Source organism: Dermacentor albipictus, chromosome 3 (assembly GCF_038994185.2).
Source record: "Dermacentor albipictus isolate Rhodes 1998 colony chromosome 3, USDA_Dalb.pri_finalv2, whole genome shotgun sequence".
In the NCBI taxonomy this organism is placed as follows: domain Eukaryota; kingdom Metazoa; phylum Arthropoda; class Arachnida; order Ixodida; family Ixodidae; genus Dermacentor; species Dermacentor albipictus.
In genome coordinates this window covers 168,595,487-168,617,751 of record NC_091823.1, presented here as the reverse complement: position 1 = coordinate 168,617,751, position 22,265 = coordinate 168,595,487, and the positions used below count along the sequence as shown (strand labels likewise).

At 45.0% G+C, this 22,265-nt stretch overlaps 2 long non-coding RNA genes across 2 annotated transcripts; both read left to right on the top strand.

The window, feature by feature from the left end:
- Positions 1–2,059: 2,059 nt before the first annotated feature.
- LOC135919143 (uncharacterized) lies at positions 2,060–4,611 on the top strand. The gene is made up of 2 exons (XR_011512532.1): positions 2,060–2,194; positions 4,240–4,611. It is a non-coding gene; the product is annotated as an uncharacterized lncRNA (long non-coding RNA).
- Positions 4,612–19,217: 14,606 nt separating this feature from the next.
- On the top strand, positions 19,218–21,029 carry LOC135919136 (uncharacterized). Its single transcript, XR_010569891.2, has 2 exons — positions 19,218–19,428; positions 20,666–21,029. It is a non-coding gene; the product is annotated as an uncharacterized lncRNA (long non-coding RNA).
- Positions 21,030–22,265: the final 1,236 nt, after the last annotated feature.

The following is a 22,265-nucleotide window of genomic DNA, read 5'->3' as shown; positions in this document are numbered from 1 at the left end:
ACAGTGTGAAGGTATCCACTAAAAGGGGACATTGTGGCCATTTCTAATTGCGTGTTCGAGACGCCCTGTAATTTCTATAGTCATGGAATAATACGGGCCCCGTCGGAGGACACAGTCAATTGTTTGAAGAGCTGGCTTGCAATCGCAGAATATCGTCCATGCATGAGGAGGCTCCTCAGAGAGAAATCGAAGTGCCTCCCGGATAGCAACACGTTCTGCGGCAGTTGATGTTGAGCTATGGTCTAGTTTAAACCGCCGAGCGATGATCATATGTGGAATGACGAAGGCTGCAGGGGAGGCATATGGTGTGACAGAGCCATCGGTATACACGTGTATGGTATCTCCGTATTCTGCAGAAATGTGCAACAGGGTGAGTTGCCTGAGGTCAATAGACGCAATGGATGACTGTTTAGTAATTCCAGAGATCTGCAATGTAACGACAGGTTCAGGCAGAACCCACGGGGGTATTCTCGGAATACAGGCGGGAGAAAAGTTTGACGGCAGAACACTCTGATGGAGCGATATAGTCCTTGAAAAGCTGGAACGTGGGTGGGTGGCAGGGAGTGATGACAGAGGATGGTGCATGTGTGTGCCACTAGAATTCTCGGCAGACACCGCAATTAGGCGGCATGGCAAAATCATATATTGTTCAATAGTATACGCCAAAGTGCTTGGAGGTCAAAGCCTGAACGCTCAAGAGACATTCATTTCATTACATGACATTTTCATTACAATGCATTGTTACTTCTTATAACTCGCTTTCGCCCACCAAAGGTCGTAAGTAGGAGTGCCTGCAATAACTCTATCCTAATTAATTTTGCCTTCCTTTAGGCATGATGAGAGGCATCGGAGCCATTTGTGGAAGAAGTCGACGAGGAACGCGCGAGCAGTGGCACGAGCGCGTGTCTGCGCGAGGCGAGCTCACATGACTCTCAGTATCACGCGCCGTGTTTTCAAGACACCGTCTGATAAGGCATTTGGGAATTCACCTTAATAAATCCATTGTGGCGTGCTTTGCACCGTGGAATACAAACATTTAGAGAAGTTTCTCTATTTCGAACCCGCACTCCTTCTTGCTTCGTCAATATTGTCTGGCAGTGAGCGCAGCAGGAGAAACATTTTCTGTGACGTGCGCTGGTGTCTGTTATATATGTTTGATTAATATGCACTTAAACTTAGGGCATACTTGACTGATCGTCTCAGAGCATGCTGGTGTTGCTACGAAAGTCACGTATAGACAGATTTAACAATCTATGACAGGAGCTCGGGGGCAAACTACCGATTACCTGTGCTCGTAACCGCCATAGGAACCCGCGTACGCTCGCAAAAAAGATTCATTTTTGTCTCACACAAGTATTTGAGCGTCTCTATATAGTGTACTATCTTATAACTCTCGATAATAATATCGAATTCATTATCACTAAGCTTGTTTCGTACAGCTGTGAAGGACTCTAATTTGCAGGACGTATCATTTTTTAAATTTACCCTGCGCGTCTGGTCTACGTCGTTCGCTAAGGAGGTTTTGCCTGCGCCATAGTTTTACAGTCACGGCCTCCGGCATCTATGGTCATCATAGTTGCTTCCATCTTCCCACTTCCCAGGCAAAACAAATATGACGCAGGTTTCAGATTTCACGTGAAGTTCGTTGTGGTGGATGTAGTAAATAAAATAGCTTTCTAAAATGGTTCTCAGTACTTATGTACAATCAAAGATAAGCTTTAATAATTTAAGCCTAAATTCCACCTAATAGACAACCTCGATTCGCATTTTGTCTTGCGAGCAGACGCCAACAATTCACGTCTCGGCTGATGATAACACTCTCCAAAAAAGAAAGAAAGAGAGCAAAACAAGTTCTCGTAACTTCGAAATGCTCAGTGGAAATCCTGAAGAAATCAATTTTCCAACCTCAAGGAGTCAGGCGTGTAAGTAGGAGCGCCAATCTATATGCTTTCTTGCCGTGGAAACTTGTTGTGGGTGGCCACGGGGATACTGCGGGCGCAGCGCCGTTCCCTCGGGCCTCTTCCCGGTAGCGCCTTCTTATCGTTGCGATGCACGCAGGAACGGAAAGACCTGCGGTGGCACGCATCCGGCGTTGCTACAAATAAAAGCAGGAGGTCCCCAACCAGGAGCATCACAGAGAGACAGTGACCGTCCCTGCGCTGACCAACCGGACCGTGAAGCCTAAGACCGAAAGGTAAGCTTTAGAAATTCTGTACACTCAGGCAGCTAACACTTCTGGCATTCCCTATTGCATTCCTTTTGGCAAAACAATCCGAAAAAAGTTATCGTGCGAAGTTTCTTGGTTGTGAAAGCGCTTGGTCTAACGGTACAAATTATGCTTGATACTGAAAGTAAATTTCAGCTCATGTTCATGCATTTTTAACTTGCTTACTGTATATGTGAGCGCCATTAAATACCACATATTAAGCGCAGCATGAACCCTAAAAAACAGTGCACCAATCAATGGCAACTCAAGAAGAATCGTAGATGCGCTGGAGTTATTGCTTTTGAAACAATGATTTCTCTAACTTTTACTTTACGACCGCTATTCTTCTTGTAATGACAGCTTTATAGTCGTGTTCATTGCATAAATAAAATATGTGTTTTCTACTTCCATAGTACTTGCACTACATTCAAATTTTCTTTTTTTTGTAATCATCTGGAGTCTTTTCATTTTTTTATTATACATGTCCCTAAGATTATTTATGAAGTGTTGTCACCGGTCTCCATGGCAGTGATGCAAAAAATAAACGATATCTCCTTTGGTTTTCTTCAGACAACATTCTAGTTCTTAATGTGGGGCGGGTTTAGGGGGAATTTGTTAGCACTTTAACGTTCGCAGAGGGCGTTCTCCTGTTTAACAGCGCTGGATATGGTTAACATCAAATCATGAAAAACTCTAACAGGCCCCGCAGCCCTAAAATACACTACATAACTATTACGCTGGAAACTGAAGCCGCGTTTTGCAGCTCAGTGTGTAAAGAAGAGCTTCTGACTTGAAATCAACCTTCTCGAGCAGTATAATGGAGTAGTTTTGTCTTTCACACGCAGTAAGCCCATATCAGGGATTTGAAAGTTGCTGAACAATAGGAATGGATTCAAGCGGATTGTGCAGGCTATCGGAAGTTGTCAACGGATGCTCACTTGCACAATTGTAAATAAATGCAGACAAACTTTATACAGGGTGTTTTCTTTAGCTGCAGCACATTTTTTGAAGATTGCATATGGCAGACATCACATTAACATTGATCTAAATTAGTCGATGAGGCGGCCATTAGTTCTACCAGAAATCAAATTCTACGAAATGCATTGGCGTTTCAGTTACCTTTGTGCTTCAATGTACAAAACAACGTTTCGTTAAAAAGTAACTAGAACGCCAGTGCATTTAATCGGACGCATTAAGGAGTAATATCTTGGAACTGGCCCACGGAATTCGTTCCAAGTGGACACGCCGTGCGAACTCAGCGGCTATAAATTGTAGATTTAAATACGTGGTGTGAAGTAATCAATTAAAAAGTTAACAAAGCCTAAAACGATAATTATTGAATGGAGCATTTTTATCTATCGTAGAAGCAATGACAGTCTTATCGAGTAATTTAGAGCGAGGGTTAGAATTGTACTATCTGCCGTTGGCGACCTTTAAACAGATTTGGTGCAGCTAAAAAGCATCCATTAAATTATGTACACTCTAAAAGGAGTTAAGGGAAGCACAACGAGTGCTGAAAACCAACATGAAAAGTGCTAATCTAAGAAATAAAAAGAGTTGAGTGTGGCTTCAGGCGGGAGTGGGTGCAGGTGAAGAATAGGCTAGGTTTTAGTGATAGAAAGAACTGGAGCTGTGTAGGAAATTTACCGCTTAGAAGAGGTGGCCTGTGATCTGTAGGAAAACGTAATTTGTGTTAGTAGTAAGTGACACACAGTTTACGGTGGTAGGGAAAAAAAGAGGAGTGTTTAAGATTGGGAATTGGCAGTTATATGAGAAAGGTGAGGCTAGCTCTGGAACCGGGTAAATTGATGTATGTAGGAAGTATACGACTTATTTATTTATTTATTTATTTATTCATTAACTTATTATTTATTTATTTATTTATTTATTTATTACAATTTACGATACGCCACAGGCTTCTCTACAGCTTTAGAAGCGGAAATGTATGAAGATTGACGAGTTCTTAAGGGAGACATTAAAGCGTTTTGAGGAAGGATTTGCAGTGTACTTAGAGCCTATCGATGTTTTTTCAGTGCCACCATGATCGCCCTGAACAGCAAGTCCCTGTTGGTGGCCGTCGTTGTGCTAGCCGCCATGTGCAGCCTCGCTGCCGCCCAGTTGGGATACGGCGGCGGATTCAACCGCGGCTACGGCGGTGGCTTCAACCGCGGATACGGAGGAGGCTACGGCGGTGGCTTTAACCGCGGATACGGAGGAGGCTACGGCGGAGGCTTCAACCGCGGATACGGAGGAGGCTATGGCGGAGGCTATGGCCGTTAATTCGGGAAGGAAGCGAGAACACGAACGCATGGTTTGCGCACCTGACAGAAGTTGGGCCACGCGGGAAGGACCAACGACGCACGTCTGCAATATTGGAGAAGCAATAAACTTGTTTGCCAATGCTGTTTGAGAGGATAAGAATGTCTTCCTGTCCAAGTTTGTAACCAAAAGTTTTTCAATTATATATTGATGCCTACTGCAACAAAGAAAAAAAAAGTCTTTCAGATCGAATAACGGAACTCTGTCATCTATAGAATCGGAGCGATTGATATAACTAGATGAAATGGTATTTAGGTACGCTGAACATATCAAAAAGGAGTATTGAGAAAGAGAGAGAGAGAGGTCATAAGGGAAAGCCGGAGAAGTTAACTAGGCTGAGCCAGATAGGCTGCCCTGCACTAGCCAAGGGAATTGAAAGAGGAGAAGGAAGAAAGAAGTTCACAGTGTCCACTACTACACCCAGTGTCCACTGTTACACACACAACCGTTCATCGCTGAATCACTCCCGTGCGGTCACGAAGGAGTATCGATATTTTCATACGACAGAATGACAATAAAGCAAGCACAATATAGAGCGGTAGGATAGCGCCCAATATCTTCATTAAAAATCAACTGCTAAACCGTACCTACTATAGAGAATCAAATTGAAATGAGTATAGCGATATAGTGAAACAAGCGCAAATACGGTGATGCGGTAAATTTTAATTGTGGGATTTTACGTGCCAAAACCACTTTCTGATTATGAGGCACGTCATATAGGAGGACGCCGGAAATTTCGACCACCCGGGGTTCTTTAACGTGCACCTAAATCTAAGTACACGGGTGTTTTCGTATTTCGTCCCCATCGAAATGAGGCCGCCGTGGCCGGGATTAGAGCCCGCGACCACGCGCTTAGCAGGGCAACGCCGCCGATACTACTACTGATGTCATATGGAGCTCTTTCGATGGCGACCTGGCTCGATACAGATCAAATTTCGCCATCGCGATTGGCTCCCTTCCTTGATCTGCGCAAATGAACCAGCAGTGCCGATTGAGACATTCGAAAGTGCCCCGCATGACACCGGTATAAGCAACCGTGACTGTCATTGCTGGGGTCGTCGAAAAGAGTTTTAACGCTGTACTACAAGAATAATCTTGTAAAGCATCAATAAGGATGCTTTATTATCGCCATTGAAGCCCGTGCGTGCTTGTAATAAATGTTAGCTGTTTACTCCTGATAGAGGACTTGCAGATCGTTCTGAAATGATTAGCCGAATAATGGCCGTCAGCTTCAAATGTGCACCTGCTGCGCCATTCGTAACCTGAATCTCGTTGCTGTGCATTTCGAAATTTAAAGGTGACTGAAACTGAATGGCAGTGTTTCAGCGAGTTCAAAACTAAAGTCGTCATTAGTGGGCATGATTATTCTCGCCTTTTTCAATCTACACAGTTTTTAGCTGCTGGTTTCATTACTGTACACCGGCTTGTGAAGCCAGGCCAATGAGTCATGTTACTGCGGACAACGACACCCTCAAAGAGAAACAAAACAAGTCCTGCTTGCCTCAAACATCCTTGTCCAAGACAAAAAAGGGAAATTTTCCAACTGCAAGGAGGGAAATACGTGCGGAAGCGCCAACCCTTCCCTGCTTGTCTTGGAAATTTCTTGTGGGTCTCAGCGGTAATAGTGTCGTATCAAAACCATTCCTCATGTGTGCGTGTGTTTCGGTTGAGCGCTCTTTTTGGTATACGACAGACGCAAAAACGAGAAACACCCGACGCAGCGCGCATCTGGAGCTGCTAGGAATTAAAAGAAGGTTTGTGCGGTAACCAGTGGCGATGATTGTCAATCAAATAGCCGAACACTTAAAGAAAGCTATTCGCTCTATTCAAGCATTGGTACGCTTGGAGCTTTACGTTTGTTACAGTGATGATAATGAAGAGTTTCAGTTTGTCCGGTATTTCGGTAAATATCAGCGGACTGGGCGTTTTACCGGAGGTGTGAAGGCGTAAACGTGAGTGGCCTGCACGCTACAGCGAGGTGATGGCGCAGAGCTCAACAAAATAAGCACAGCCAATATTGCAGCAACCAATTGTGCCTTACTTTGCTGCTGGTGTAAGCTTTCGGTAGTAATGCAATTACGTCGCTACCAAAAATTTACACCAGCAGCAAAGTGTAACACAGTTAATTACTGCAATATCAGCTTTTTGTCTGCTTGAGCTCCGCGCCACCAGGTGACTGCACCACGCAGCACGTTCACGTTGGCGACTTCGCTCATCCGGTAAAACGCCGAGCCCGCTTGTGTTTACCCAAATACTGGACACGCTAGAGCTCCCTAGTGTCACCTATGTAGCGACAAAAAGAAACCACAGTAGCAAAACACAAGTCAAGAAACTAAGTGCTTATTGGGCAAATCTGTGCCCAGCAAGAGAAGTATAGCAAAGTGATCGATGTGGTGCGGCACTCCTCGATAGTCTAAATCTCATCTACTGGTCAAGCGCGTCGGCTTTATACATTACTCGTAGTAGAATCCAGCTGATTATTGGTGCTCGAATTGCTTTCAGAATCGAAGGTGAACGTTCGGGAGATATCTAGCTAGTCGGAGACAACTTGAATGAAAGAGACGAAAAATTCCAACCAAATTTTATTCTAAAACCAGGCGTTTCGAAGCGCGACCTGCTGCTTCTTTAGGAGTGAGATGGCGTGACACGTAGCAGTGCTTGTATGAACGCTCGTCAAGCGTCTGCGCGCCTGTTGTAGTGCAAGAAAACGCATGTAATATTGCTACGCTTCACGTCATCTCACTCCTCAAGAAGGAGCCGGTCGTGCTCCGCAGCGCCTGTTTTTAGAATAAAATTTTATTGGAGTTTCCCTTTTCTTTCATTCACCTTCCATAATACACAACACAATTCATGTCGTGCAGACAATCTGATCACACAAAGTGCGGCGAGACGACGGATAGACCCAACCATAACAGTCGATTGAGTTTCAAATTGTGAAGGCGCGTCTTGCGCTCAGCGATAACTTAAAGCTGTTAGCGGGTGAAATGCGCTCCCCGAAAAATGGCTCAACAAGTACATGTTTCAATATTTGCGCATATGTTTCTGCTTCGGTTGCATGATCCCCGCGGAGAGCCGGTCATTGACGAGCCCTCCTGTAGCGGCAGTGCAGCTGGACAGCACGCGGGTCTACAAGCACCATAATACTTGGCATTCGGCCACTAATGCACCCCGCAACTCGGTTGTGCAAATGCACCCGTTATATGTGTCCGCGCCTTTGGGTCAGCCGTGAAAGTGCAAGCTCCGACCATCGACTAGCGACCACGAAAACGAGGGAAAGAGCTTGCGGAAGCTACACGCTTTAAAACACGATGTCCCGAGTGTTGAGCTATCACTGCGCTCAACAGCCATACATTGAAGCATACAACACCAAAGTAAAGGTTTACGAAATCTTAGAAACTAGGGCCATTTCTCGCAAACTTCGTTGAAAAGTGCGCTTCGCCATTGGCGGCCCCCGTCCTATATATAATACTACTTCCACGATCAGGATACCGTTGCTGAAATTTTCTTCTTACGAATAATTTTAACGCACGAGCTTATCCTGAATACGAGCCCTGGACTACTGTCTACGCAAATGGCGTTTCCCCTCTGGACTCAATTGTTCTCCTTATTCTTAAGAAATGAAGAACATTACACGCTATGATTGTACGCAATGCCTTGAGCACTGCATTATTTATTGCAGTGATCGCGCGGCTTCTGTGTCGTCTTCCGACGAGAATATATTGTTCGATGTATTCGAATTACGTTTACACTTGGGCACAGTCTAAATAACTTATTCATAACAAATATTGTAGGACGGATGAAACTGAATCCGCCATATTCCTGTGTATCAAGGTTCGAGTGTTTCTGCTTAATTGCTTAGCATTCTGCATGTTATGTCAAGCTGTCCAAATGATTTCCAAATGTGGCGTGATGGTCATGTTTTACACATAGTAGAGGCCGACCGCTTTCTTCGTACTGCTTTCGAAACTCGGCTATTATGGCGGCAGCACATGGAAATGTTACAAAAGAAAGTTAATAGTGTCTATCTTTTGCATGTGCACCTTGCGCCATGCTAGCAGAGTGGCTGGCGAGAATACGGGGGCCGGTAACGTAATCCACACCTCGTAAGTTTATGGGACCACCGATTCTTACAAAGTAAAAAGTTTGCTCATAGAGCTTTTTAGGGTTGTGCGGCGATGACCTGCAAGCCAGACACCGCTATACAGAAGTTGTATAACCTGTTCAGTTGGGGAACTAACATTTTTCGATACATTTGCTAAACCATACTTATTCAAAAGTTAATAGAAAAATACTTCAATTGCGCAAGTTGACTTAAAGCAGCATTACATTTCATTTATCCGCAGGAATTCTAATTTTTTGTTACTTTAGCTGGGACATCCTTTATGCGGATCATAGGCTGGGGGAGTACGCAATCAGTGCGAATATTAATGGGCAAGCCGAAGCCGTGATTCTGCTTGCCATGAACAACACTGCATGAACACCACATGATAAAATAAGTGTTTGTAGGCGTCATTAACGCTGTATTCCGCATGTCCACTGGAATATTTGCCGAGAATTCGTGGACTTCGTAGCCTCCTAATATGTATGAACGTCTCACCATGAGGCATCGGATTCTGGATCTGGTGCCGAATCCACCAATCTCTTCGTCCGCAAGTACTGTTTGCCATTGGTGGGCCATTTTGGATAATAAGGCGTCCAGCACCTAGATCCGCTGGAATTTTTTTTAGAAACAGTTCCACCGTAGGATATTCTTGCGAATATGGGCCCTGCTTCGGTACATTCATCTCCTGCTTGCAAGGTCGAGGAGCGTGTCTGAACATGCAGAGATCGACGACTATCGACTGGCGAACGTGATCACGAAGTAGCAGGTTACAAAAGAAGAAATGATCTCGAACACTGTGAACTAACGTGTGCGAAAAAATGGCTCAAGCCATCGTGCTTTCGCCGGAACATTATATTGGGAGCAGCGCACGATGGTAACAAATGGTCAAGCGATGTTATGCATGCTTGAAGAGGCGTGTCATTTAAGCGAGGATGCAAAAGAAGTGGGAAAGTTTCGTCACGTCTCCGTTTTCTAAACGGTGGAGGAGACATAGGCTCCTATGGAGCACAGCTAAACGTCGTAGCTGTACAGGTCGATGCGTGGGCACACGGGTGGGCACACGTAAACAAACTCTATATTGGAAATTACCAATATGGAAAAGGTAGCCTTATATACAGGTCCGTTTAGGCAGTGAAATTAACTGCTTCATTCAAGACGGAAACCACCTATGACATTTCATGCTGCATTCGAATCTTACCTATTCAATTGCTTTCCAAGAAATCCGTAGAAATGTCATGTCGTCACATATACAATTGCCATGTGAGGCGCCATATAACATTCATCTGCTGCTGTAAACGGTTGATGTATTATCTAACGTGCACTATGCATGCAATAAATCCAATGGTTCTTTTTTAAGTACACGAGCATCATCTGTGGCAGTGAAAAAGGACAGTTTTCAAAAGTTATTGCGCACCCGGCAAACAACTATCATAAGTTTCAGCAAACAAATAGACGGTTGTCATGGTGTGGTTCTATTACATCTGCATTTGTGCTTCAAGACATGCACTAAAGCGCCGCGATGGCTTGCATTGTAGAATGCCACCTTTGCTCTTGAACTGTTGGAGTCTACGACGACTCTAATCAGACACGAACGAGATATTGTTCCACGTTCTTGCGAACGTCTCTGCGCACCTCATTTCCTAATTATTGCGCAATAGAGGCCGACGAGATGCCACGCTTCTATGAAAACACCCTTTCGCGCTTCGCCAGTGATACAAGTAACACTCGGCTTACGCTATCACTGGCCTGGGCACATAGCGAGATGCGGGGGATATGAATAGAACTGAAGTGAATGCAAGGCCCCCTCATGCTATACCGGCCGGCTACTAGAACTAGTGTGAGACTTAAGCACGCATATTTGGTATCACTGAGGAAGATATATGTTAAGGGCGGCGCCTCCCATGCAGTCTCCTATACATGTAATGCGATTCTTGCCATGCGATGTGTCAGAACAAGAATCCCTAACTCTGCTGAAGCCGTTTAAATTTATGCTAAATACCTTTACTTAACACGGTTTCTTAACATCACCAGTATGCGCACAAATAATACTGGGATCGTGCAAAACTTCATCTGGGTTCGTGCTCTCGTCTTTATGTGGCAATCTATTAAATATCGCGCGCAGACAGACTCGAATGTGGACGTCGACGCGAGCATGTGGTACGAGCCAAGCGCTGGACAGGCATGCGCGGTAGCGTGTTTTAATAGTTGGTCCTGTAAATTTGGATAAGGGACTTATTGTACAATGCTCAAGTTGAAGGCACAGAGTAGAACGGGAGTGCGGGGAAAACTTCCAATATTGCGTTAAAAATTTGGGTTCTGTATTGAGCCGCAATATGCACCTTAATCACAAACTCCGCTATCAACGTGCCCGGCCCAGGCGTAAGACACTGGACGTGCAACGAAGATGGTAGCATGGATATTTTTTTTTATTATCAGCTGCACAAGATGCTGAAATAAGTAAAGACGAACGGCTACAGCATTAGAAGAGGCTTACTAAAAACAACAAAATGATTCTGTTCTGCACGATTTCCTTATAGAAGTAATACATTACGGCCAGCCTAGTATCGTGGCACAAATAGCGCATGCCTAGCGGGAAGTCCTGGCAATGACTCATGCGTGGCTCTGGTCCATGAAATGCGGTTATTGCCTCACGAGACGTCATCACTGTCGTCCTCACGCATCATTGTCGTCGCTCTCTATGAGAAGGAGGAGGAGGAGGAAAAGGAAGGAAGGAAAGGAGGGGAGGTCAGACAGACGCACGTCATGTTTAATATCCTACTATGAGAAGGGACTCACAAGCTCCTTTGGGCTCTCCCATTGCATCCGAAATATGGTTGGCAACTTGGCATACAAACAATAAGGACATAGTCGTTCACTGAAAGGTACCTTTCGGTTGTTACTCCAGCTCACATCCGTGAGGCCATTCGCAGCCATTCGCAGAATAGAAACGGGCAAATTTCACAAGCGCGAAGGCACATCATTTGCTCACAGTGACTATTAGGTGATTATTCAAGACAGAGCGTGCTCGCACACACGCCGGTGGCATGCGAAAGACTGAGAACCATGGCCACGCCGTGGAGGGCATATGAGCCAGCAGCAATTGCAACATAAGCTCATTTTTTGTGTTTGCCTGGAGAGTAGGAAAATCGTTCTGCACTTCCTACAGGGGTACTGAGGCAAAAGCATCAAATTACCCATTGAACGAAATAGCCGGCGTCTGTAGCAGCGAAATGGCACCTAAATTTCCCGTTCAATGTGATGCCGCGTCACGTTCGCGCCCGGACGGAACAAAGCCGGCGACAGGGTGCACCTACTGGCGCGCCAGGTGTTGCGCGAAGGGAGAGGGCATCGCCATGGCGCCATGACACCCTTCCTCTCACTTACGGAATCCTGTGTTGTCCACGCATTCAGAACAAGCTCTCGTCTGCGTTCAAACTTCGCTTCGGTAATCGCCATGCAAAAAATGTATAAAAAACAACAGAATAAATGCGAAAAAAAATACACTGACAGTAGCTATCTTCGAACCTAGGACCTCAAGCTTATAAGCAGGGTGTCTTACGCACCGGGCTAAACCAGTGCCTCCTACATTACCGGCCTGTGCACACTGCTTTATCACACCGTGGTACTTGGACCAAATTGGTGACATCAAAATGAGCACGGCTTTCTATGAAGCGTCCCCATTATATTCTATGGCGGTTCGGAAAGGTACCACGGCATCAGGGTTCGAAGTGCACCGGCGCCATGTCATCTAGGAAGCGTTGTCCAAGCGTTTCAACACCCCCGCTTGTCCGCGAACAGCTCATAACTCGGCTGACACCTCATCGGCGTTGAATTGGACATTAATGTTTTCGCATTCACAACTGATAGGAAGTGCTTAGGTTTCCTCGGATTTTTTCATTTAACATCGATGAGTTGAGAAATGGCTGGAACTGTGCAGGAATATGTGTGTGCTCCCGGATGAAAATGCACCGAGAATTTGTAATTTGAGGACTTGTCGTGACTTATTGTTGGCGCTGGCTGAAGTATCATATGACGTGTACCTGGGGATCTTAGTTGATAAATATAATCAGGACAATTTATCGCATTCAAATGACTTAGAGGAAATATAGATGAACAACTCAGTCTGTTAAGTTTTTTATGTTCTGCTGTACACTTAGTTGCTGCCCAGCCGTCCTCGGGAGAAGCAGAGACGTCAGTTTGGAAAAGCTGTAGGCGCAGAAGCCTTTCATGCAGCGCATCCTTTGGTTGATGCTAAAGCGGCACACAATTGTTCAAAAACCGCGAATTGAACTTTGTGACCGAAGCGCGAATCAATGCGGGCACTCGCTTCCATGAACGACTGAAGGCGTCGTCGCGCGTAGGTCAATCAATCTGTTGGTTACCGTCTAACAGGAACTAGAAATAGGACTGCATAAGCAGAACACAAATGAATTATCTTTTACTGCTCTGATCAAGTGATTCACCTTTGCGTTGAATAGAACTCGCGATATATTTTCTTCATTTACGACTACATATGCCGCCATCCCGTAACCCGCCACTCTCTTGTGAAACGTGAAATATTTCTAATGCGAAATGTTTCACGTTAACACACGTCGAGCATAAGCACGCTGAACACGTAAATACTCGTTTCGCTCGCGTCAGTGCTTATTCTGTGTGTGTTGCGGTGCAGCGAGCCTGTTTCGACACAGTCGGCGCCGATCAGAGTGCTTCTCATTGCTGTAACAACTGCCGCATCTGCTTCCATAGCGCTGATGCGCGCTTTCCCAGCAAAGGAAAAAAAAAAACGGATCCATTCGGTGCTTTTCGACCTTATACATATGACGATGTTTACTTATCGTAAATATAGCAATTCCGTCTACCTTGGTCCCAGCATAGGTCTTCGGTTCCGAGCACTCGTTCGAACAGCACGATTAACTAAATGGCAACTTGCCAGAACTATAACGCGCCACCCCGAGCTAGTTATTCGTGGCCTAGCGTCCAAGAGTGCAGTCGTTGACGCATGAATTGTACTACGCATCGCGCGACCTTGGAAACCACTTTAAGGCATGTCTTGCTCTTCTTTGCCTCTGACCACTGTTAGGGCTGCGTGCAGGCGCCGGCCTCGCTGTCCGTGGACACGCGTGCGAACGCTTTCGTTCACCGTCTTCAGTGTGGCCACCCGAGGGGTCTTGATGCCTTTACTCGGGCTCAGCACGTGATGTTTTTTGTTAGACATACATCGAATATCCAAGTAGCTACACACGCGTCAAGGTAGTTATCCCGACGCTGCGGTTGCATGGACTGCGGTGCACCTTGAATTCTACGCAGGCTTAGTTGGGACTGGCGAACGTGAGACACGTGGCTTTGCACAGGCGGGCAAGCGACTGCGGTATTAAGAGAGAGAGAAAAAAATAAGGCAGAGGAATGAGAGAGAGGTTAACCGAGAATATACCCGGTTTTTTTTATTTATTTATTCGGTATAGCTACATCGCCTGTACGGCATTATCGTAGGGGGGTTAAAATACATGTGGTCAAAATGGAAACATATTCCGCAACATCAAAAGAATACACCAGTAAATACAACGTTGTCTAAGCACTGAAATGCGCAAAAGCGGAAGACAAACTAACAAAGTACAAAACAGTACGTTAACAAAGTAACAAAGTAACTAACAAAAAAAGTTGCGCATGTGCAGAGATGAATAACAAAACAATCGAAGAATATCGCTCTCAATAGCATTTTCAAAACTAGAAGCTGCCATCACTTCATTAGGGAGCTCATTCCAATAGTTAACCGTGTTAGGAAAAAATGAATACCTAAACAAATTGGTGCGGCACTGATAAGCTCTAATTTTGTTAGCTTGGTCTCTCCCAGATGAAACAGAATGCGGCTCCTTGACGAACAGTGTTTTGTCGATACCAGTTTTACTTTTATATATATTACAAAGGAATTTCAATCGTAGGATTTTCCTGCGTGAAGAAAGAGTTTTCCAACCCAACCCTTCCCGCATTCCGGATCCTCTGATAGTAAAATTATAATTTCCTGTTACAAAGCATGCTGCTTGCTTCTGGATGCGTTCTATTTTTTCCGTGAGGCTTTTAGTGTATGGATCCCGGATAACGCATGCATATTCTAGAATCGGCCTGACGTTTGTTAAATACAAGGTTGCCTTCAGTGACGTAGGAGAATGCTTAAAATTTCGTCGGAAAAAGTGAAGAAGACAGTAAGCTTTCGCGCTAATTGAGCTAACATGATTAGTCCAGTCAAGCGTTTCAGAAAACGTAACTCCAAGGAACTTAACATCCTTGGCAGTACTGAGTGCAATATTACTTACGCAATAGTAACTGGGGATTTTTTCTTTTTCTTTGTAAACGGCACATGGTAGCATTTACCAGTATTCAGAGTCATCTGCCACCGCTTGCACCAGATAGATACTTTTTCAAGGTCGTCCTGTAAGACAGACATATCGGCATAACATTTCACTGTACGATACGTGACGCAGTCGTCGGCATACAGTCTAATTGTTGATTTAAGGCCTACGACTATATCACTAATTTTTTTCATTTCATTATTAATTTCCCGGTACACGGTTGGCCACCGTGTACCGGGAAATAAATAATGGGGTGCGAAAGATGCGAGAAAAAAAGAAGAAACTAAGAGGGAAAAAACCACAGGTGCAATACACAACCATTTCTCTGGGTGCTGTCATACAATCTGTCAATGCGTTACATAGTCATATACACTGTGAACGTCCCAATAATACATTCTACCTCACACAGTGCACAGTAACAAATCGTCATACACGCTGGTGTCCTTTAAATAACGCACCAGTGCCTTCGTAGCGACTAGTGAAGATGTTAGTGTTAGCCAACAAAAAAACTTTTTGCCACGAGTAGGCACTTCTTCAGTTGATCTAGCATGCCTACTAGGCCAGCCCTTGCGGGTTCAAACGCGGACACTTGTAAGCAAGGTGTGACATCCCTTCCACTGGAGCCGCAGAAGCCATCACGCAGGCTTTTGGCCATTGCGCTCAGAAATTAATGCGCATTTGAAAACGCTACTCAAAGTTAGAGGCGCATCATAACGCTACAAATACGTCGGATAAAATACGGAGCTGTAAGATAAAGTCTAGGTTATGAAGGCGTGGACTTTGAAGTCGGATGAAACTGAAACATTTTGTGCCTACCCTACTTGGTTGCGGGTGGCCGCTGTCTGCTGCTTGGGTGCTCGGTATCATGGTTGATATATTTGTGGGTATATATTGTGTATATTGCAGAGAGCAAGCGGAGATGGATGCAATTCAAATTAACATTCGGGTAAACAAATGGAGCTGGACAGCACATGTAATGCGTAGGGCAGGTAGCTGTTGGACAACTAGAGTTACAGATGGGTTCGAATGGAAGGGAAGCGTGGTCGAGGACTGCAGAAAATTATGTGAGGTGTTGAAGTTAGCAAACTTGTTGACGTAAGTTGGTTACAGCCAGCGGAAGACACGCGTAATTGTAAATTTCTCGAAGGAGCCTTCGTCCTGTAATGGACATAAAAAATAGGCAGCTGCTGATGGTGGTGGTGGTGGTAATGATGATGATGATGATGTTGATGATTGTGCTGCTGCTGCTGATGATGATACGAGTGCATATATGCGCGCCAAATGCAAGCACAAGCAAACGGGCTTATATAGGGTGATCATTTTTAAGGTTTATGGAATATTTTAAAAATAGCCAGTTGCTGATAATATATGTGTAGTCCTTAATTGAGCTGCATCATTGAGTGTGCCGGACATTACTTGCACGAAAAACCGAAACACATATTCAGCTAATTAACGAAAATGTACTAATTACCTTTTGAATTAATCAGTATGCCGCAGATATTGCGATGTACGAATTACCGCCGGTGAGTTTACAAGGCGTATCTACTTGGAATGAATTTCCAGAATGACGCCAGTTTGGAAATATGGGCCTCTAAGCTTGTCGTAAAAATGTACTATTGTTCCACTTACTTTTTTCACTAAACGCTCTTTTATGCATTGAAGTCTAAATGTAATTGGAATGCCCATGTGTTTTGTTCTAGAATTCGGGGAAATAATACCTCGAAACTGGTGTTTTTCTGGAAATTCATTTGAAGTAGATACGTCTTGCGAAATCACCGGCCACATTTCGTAAATTTCAATATAGGCCGTAAAGCAATAAGAAGTTAATTAGCGTATTTTTATTTAGTTGAATACGTGTTTCCATTTCTCCTGCTACTAATGTCCGCCTATTCGAATAATCCAGCTCAAGGACAAGAATTAGGCTATCTGCCGAAGGCAATATTCAAAAATTCCATAAAGCTTAAAATTTGTCACCCTGTATAACCCATGAATTATTACCAACAGCGTAGCATCAGCTAGCCCTCGTCTGTTCAGAGTCACAAAATAAATAACATACATAAAACCTTAGCATATAACTTCGGCTTGTAGGTATATTGAAAGCAGACAAACATAATAAAGGAGATCTGATTAAATTCAACAAATACTTCATTCAATAGATTTCTCTTTTGTTTAAAAACTTGGCAGGTGTCATTGGTTGCGTGTCCACTCTTGCTCTACCCTCCAGAACGAGCACGTGTCACTCCGACAAGAGGCACAAAATCTTTCATTGTAGCTAGACATGGGGTGCACTTTTGTGTGGATACTATACTGTCGCCAGCATTATTTTTCCTCTACAAGCATCAAACATCGCCTTCATCCTCGTGACATCGCATGCTCAGACGCCTGATTTGGTGTTTGCGATTAGGCGTAGGTTGCGCGAAACATTGCATCGGATCACACGTTACGCAGGACGAAAGCAAGCGCAACTACACGCATCGCCGTTGTTGCATTACGTCTAATTATTCGCTTCAACAAAGGCTCACTTCACATAGATCCCAGCATGTGTGCTGGATAGGCATAATTTCTCTCCCAAGGCCCACGCACTCGCTCTGTGGAAAATTGTGTATTGTTAGAAGAGAAAGAAGAATATACGTATTCGTAAAACGTCTTTCTTCAATTGGCTATGGTAAAATCCAATGCCCTGAAGAAAACTGAGCCGTCGCGCACCAACAGAACGGAAGGTTTCAAAAAATAAAGCTTGCTGCTGTTAATAGGGTAGATGAAAAACACAAAACAAATGAAATGTTCGGTAATGCTGATTGGGCATGCAAGCAATCTTGACAGAGAGAGTGGATTCTTTCCGAAGAGCGGAGTTAAATTAAAAAACAGGAATGTTATACTGGACAGCCAGTCATTTTCTTCACGTTGAATTGAGTGGAATGTTCTTTCGATTAGCTAGACAATTCGGGAAAGCAAATCTTGGCCACACTTTTCTCAAATTTATTTGCTGCATCGTTATTAAGTTCTAAAATTTTCGGTGAGAAAAGAGACTTGCCATTTGCGCTTAGTTTATAATAGTTGCTTGGCTGTACGCTGGTGTTTTTTTATACCTAAGCCATATTCGGAAATATTTCGAACGGCTCTGTTGCATTCGTTAGCGAAGTCACTATAACTTTGTTTTCTGTCGTGGCAGATTTATGGCTGTCCACAATAACCTCTATTACACAAGCACTGCTACACTAGGACTAAATGTCTTATACGTTCAAGCTTCTTCGATAACCTCATTCTTACGCTCTTAAACTATGCACAAAGCCAAAACTGTCATATCGCCAACAAAGGTTGGTCGCGTTCGAAATGTGTAGCCTGAATGACGCTTCTGTGGCGTGTTAGAGATCATAGGATGTTTTGAAGCAGCAAACACAATTTAAATTTTAATTGCTCTCTTGCAACATTTGGACTAAAAAAATGCCTCAAATATGTCGCTCTTAAGACTCTTGGTTACACTTATTTCAAAGGGCATAGCCTACCTCGGTATCTATAGTATTCAGTATAAGTGACGAACATATGAGTGCTGTGCCTGAGTGTAACGGTTTTCCGTTCATTGCTTGTAAATTTGCTGCTTTTAGTTTGGATGCGTGCCCCGATGTAGCGGCACAATGCTAGGTATACGAAACAATATTTGCATACAGGTAACCCCGACTTCTTTTTTATTCACTGCCGGCACATTCGCATGTGACGCCGAAACAAAGTAGGAAAATCGCCACGCGCGAGTGAGTATGCGCAATGCCTGAGTGCGCCTTCTTTCGTAAACAACCTAGAATTGTCCGCTGCTGATTAGTACGTTCATTCACAATGGGTTGAAAAACACGATACGCTACGAAGTAAAAACCCTACTATTCCTGCCACCGCAGTTTGTCGCCATAAAGTGTCAAATTACATCTATAGGTGGTGCTGGCTCTCTTTCTTCCTTTTCTACGCTGCGTCGTACTTCTGTTAACAGTTTCACTCCAAGAACACAACAACGGTGTGTGTTCGTGTGTGGGGGGGGGGGGAGGAGAGGGGGTGCGTGTGATCGAGCCAGCCACGTGCGGAAGCAGAGAACAAAGGGACCGCAGCGCTTAAAAAAAAGGGGGGGGGGGGTTCCCCGTACACATCCCACATCTTGCGAGATCGGATATCGTGTTTGGTCGCTCTCCCCGAAACTACGAGGAGGATGCGCCTTCCCTCCTCCTCGTCGTCCACAGCGTGTGGACGATGTGCGTGCCCTCCCTTCTGGGTGCTCGCTGACTGACGGCCCTGCAAACTCACAGGGCCGGGCTTTCCCGGCAGTGACGCTGTCCTTGAGACGGCGGCGCGCAAACGGACGCGGCCGACACGTGTCCAGGTGCGCGGCTCCTATAAAACAGCGCGCACCGTCCGTTCGACACCATCGCAGGCCGCAGATCCCAGCCTGAACACCACCCCCTGAGCAACAGGTGAGTGTTTGTATAGAGATTGGAAAGTGCTACCCTTTGGGACTCCGTTCGGCTGCTACAGTAGCTCGAGAACCCAATAGGCCGACGTTCAACATTGCGTTATGTACCTGCTCCGCCTTTTAGGGAATTTCAATCTAATCTGTAGCTTTGTGGCCGTCTTGGTGCTTATAGCAACCGATGACACCTCCTTGTATGAGAATTTGTCACGTCACTTTCGTCTGCTATCTCTTGCCTACCGCTTCATTTTTTAGCGTCGCGACGTGTTTGTTTCTCGATGTTGTACTGAGATTTCATGCGAGAGCAATACTGCGTTTCAAATTTTTTTTTCCGCCGCTACTTTCATACGGACGCCCACACTAACGAATGTACTTCTCTAAACACATTTGCAAGGAATGCTCTGACTTTTCGAAGCAACAGAAGTTTTGTGTACGTTCGGTGCACATGTGACGCTTGTCAGACGCATTTCATTTTCGTCAGAGGCATTCGCAAAGAGTTAAGAGCCAAGAGAATCACTATCCAACTGTCTAATTCTCAAATAGGTGCATCCAGCGCTAAGTAGTAGGGCCTCTTTATGGTGTGAACACATATGATTACTCTTATCAACTTTATTTAGTCCTTTCACTGCATGAAGATATATGACATTGGAACCTTTCGTCACGTAGCACTATTATACTCTTCTCAGCCGTTATATTGTGTTTTAGCCTTCGCCTCATTTCTCAACACGGTGTAACTGCACAATTCCTAGCGCTTCCTCTAATTGCGGTTCAATTAATTCGTATTAGCTGCAACGTTGTCTCTAAAAAACTGTTACCTAAAACATTGTCAAATCTACATCTTCAACGTGTTTGAAGTGTAGCGCACTTCTGAAGTGGGATCGGTTCCTACTTTTCCTGCGTCTAACTTAGGCAATACAAGCGAACTAAACTGTTAGTCTCAAGAAGACGTTGACCGATAAACAAAGAAGTACTTTTATTACAACTGTCCAGAAGAGCGGGTGCCAACCCAAGGTGGTGTTGAGCTAAGCCGGTTGGACAATGACAAATGGCTCTTTGGAACGCACGATTTTGTAATATTGGCCCGAGACTGTTTTTGGAAGTTTCTAATATTTCTAGACTTTAGCAATGTTTTGCTATGTGCTTAGACAAATGTGTCCCATCGTTCAATACCGACCAAGTAGAACCATGGCTTTCTTTCATGTGCAGTAACAGGCCGTTCGCTGTTTTCTTCATAATTTCAGAAGCAGCCATGATTGCCGTCAGCAGCAAGTCCCTCCTTGTCGCCCTCGTGGTGCTGGCCGCCCTGTGCAGCCTGGCAGCCGCTCAGTTCGGCTACGGCGGTTACGGCCGCGGCTATGGTGGTTACGGCCGCGGATACGGCGGCTATGGTGGTGGCTATGGTCGTGGATATGGCGGCGGCTATGGGGGCTACGGCCGGGGCTATGGTGGCTACGGCCGTGGTTTCTACGGCTAAGCTGCACCTCCCCAAACGACAACCGCCTGCTGCAGTACGAACAACCACGCCGGTCCTGAAAATGCCAACAAATGACGATTTAGTTACCCGTTCATACGTCCTTCATCTAATAAATTAATTCGCTATCACAACTGGATGTCTCGAACATGTTCTTTCTTGCTTTGTTACCATATGTGTTAATTCTTTCGCTTGTTTATCTCCTAGTTAAACGCGCACGCAAAATGCAAAAGTTTGTGCATGAGTTCGTTTCGCGGGTATAGTTAATCATGTACCAAGTCACTTATCACCTAGCCTTTTTGGATGCCAAATCTTGTTCGTACACCTTTATTAAGGACTAGTTGAGCATTTGGGATACCATTGAGCACCTAAGCAAGATAGCGCCTTACTTGGCTTTGCCGAAGTGGCACCCACCTGGCTTCCCCGAATTGAAGAGACATGAGACATATTCCGCGAGGATCCACATCGGTGATCCACATCAGCGCCTTGGCAATCTGGCGTGCGCTGATTGGCTGGTTGAGCAAGATCGAATGAGCTGATTGGCAGGTTGAGCAGTACGTCGTCCGATTTTGCTCGACCACTCAATCAGTCAATCAGCGAGCGCCTGTCGGCGATATTATCGCCGAGGCGACACTGTCGCTCAACGTGACTTGTCGCAGATACTTCCCCAGTACTGTGTTTGTCGCATCCTCTTCTTCATCGCGCACCACCATCAGTCGTCATCGCACCGCCCATCTCGCGCAACTCGAGCCGCAGAACGCGCTCTCGATCTGGGCGGGGCTGGTCGCCACAGCCACCACTCCGCCTTCACAAATAAATGAATGGGCATGACGGCGTGCCTCATAGGTCATCGTTGCGTCGTCTTTCTGATGTCGCTTATCAGTAGACGTCGCACTTACCAGTGCATGCTCATTCTTTGTGGGAATAACCGATAACAGGGCATGCGAAGCCTGTGGTGGCGAAGTTTTGAACACTTCCTGTGCTTTGGCCTGTCCTTTGAAAATCAAATGCTTGACCTCTGTAGAGCTCTAAACCAGCTAGACATGATATCTTTCTCATTGGAAGACATTTTGGGACCATGGCCTAGCATATCAACGTTGCATAAGGCAAGAATATAGTGTTGTTGCGATTTCGGATGGCTACTGGACTGAGCAGCCGTCCTTTTTTCAAGGTAGGGAACTTTCACTAAGTCGGCAGCATCAACACAGGAGTTTCTCTCACCCTCCTAATATTTTTTTCTCTTTTGCCCATCTCCTAGTACAGGGTAGCCACACGGGCCAATTTCTGGTTCCCCTCACACCAATTCATTATCCTTTTCTCTCTCTCTCTCTTGCTATATTTGCTTCGATTTATATCATTTTCATCGTTTA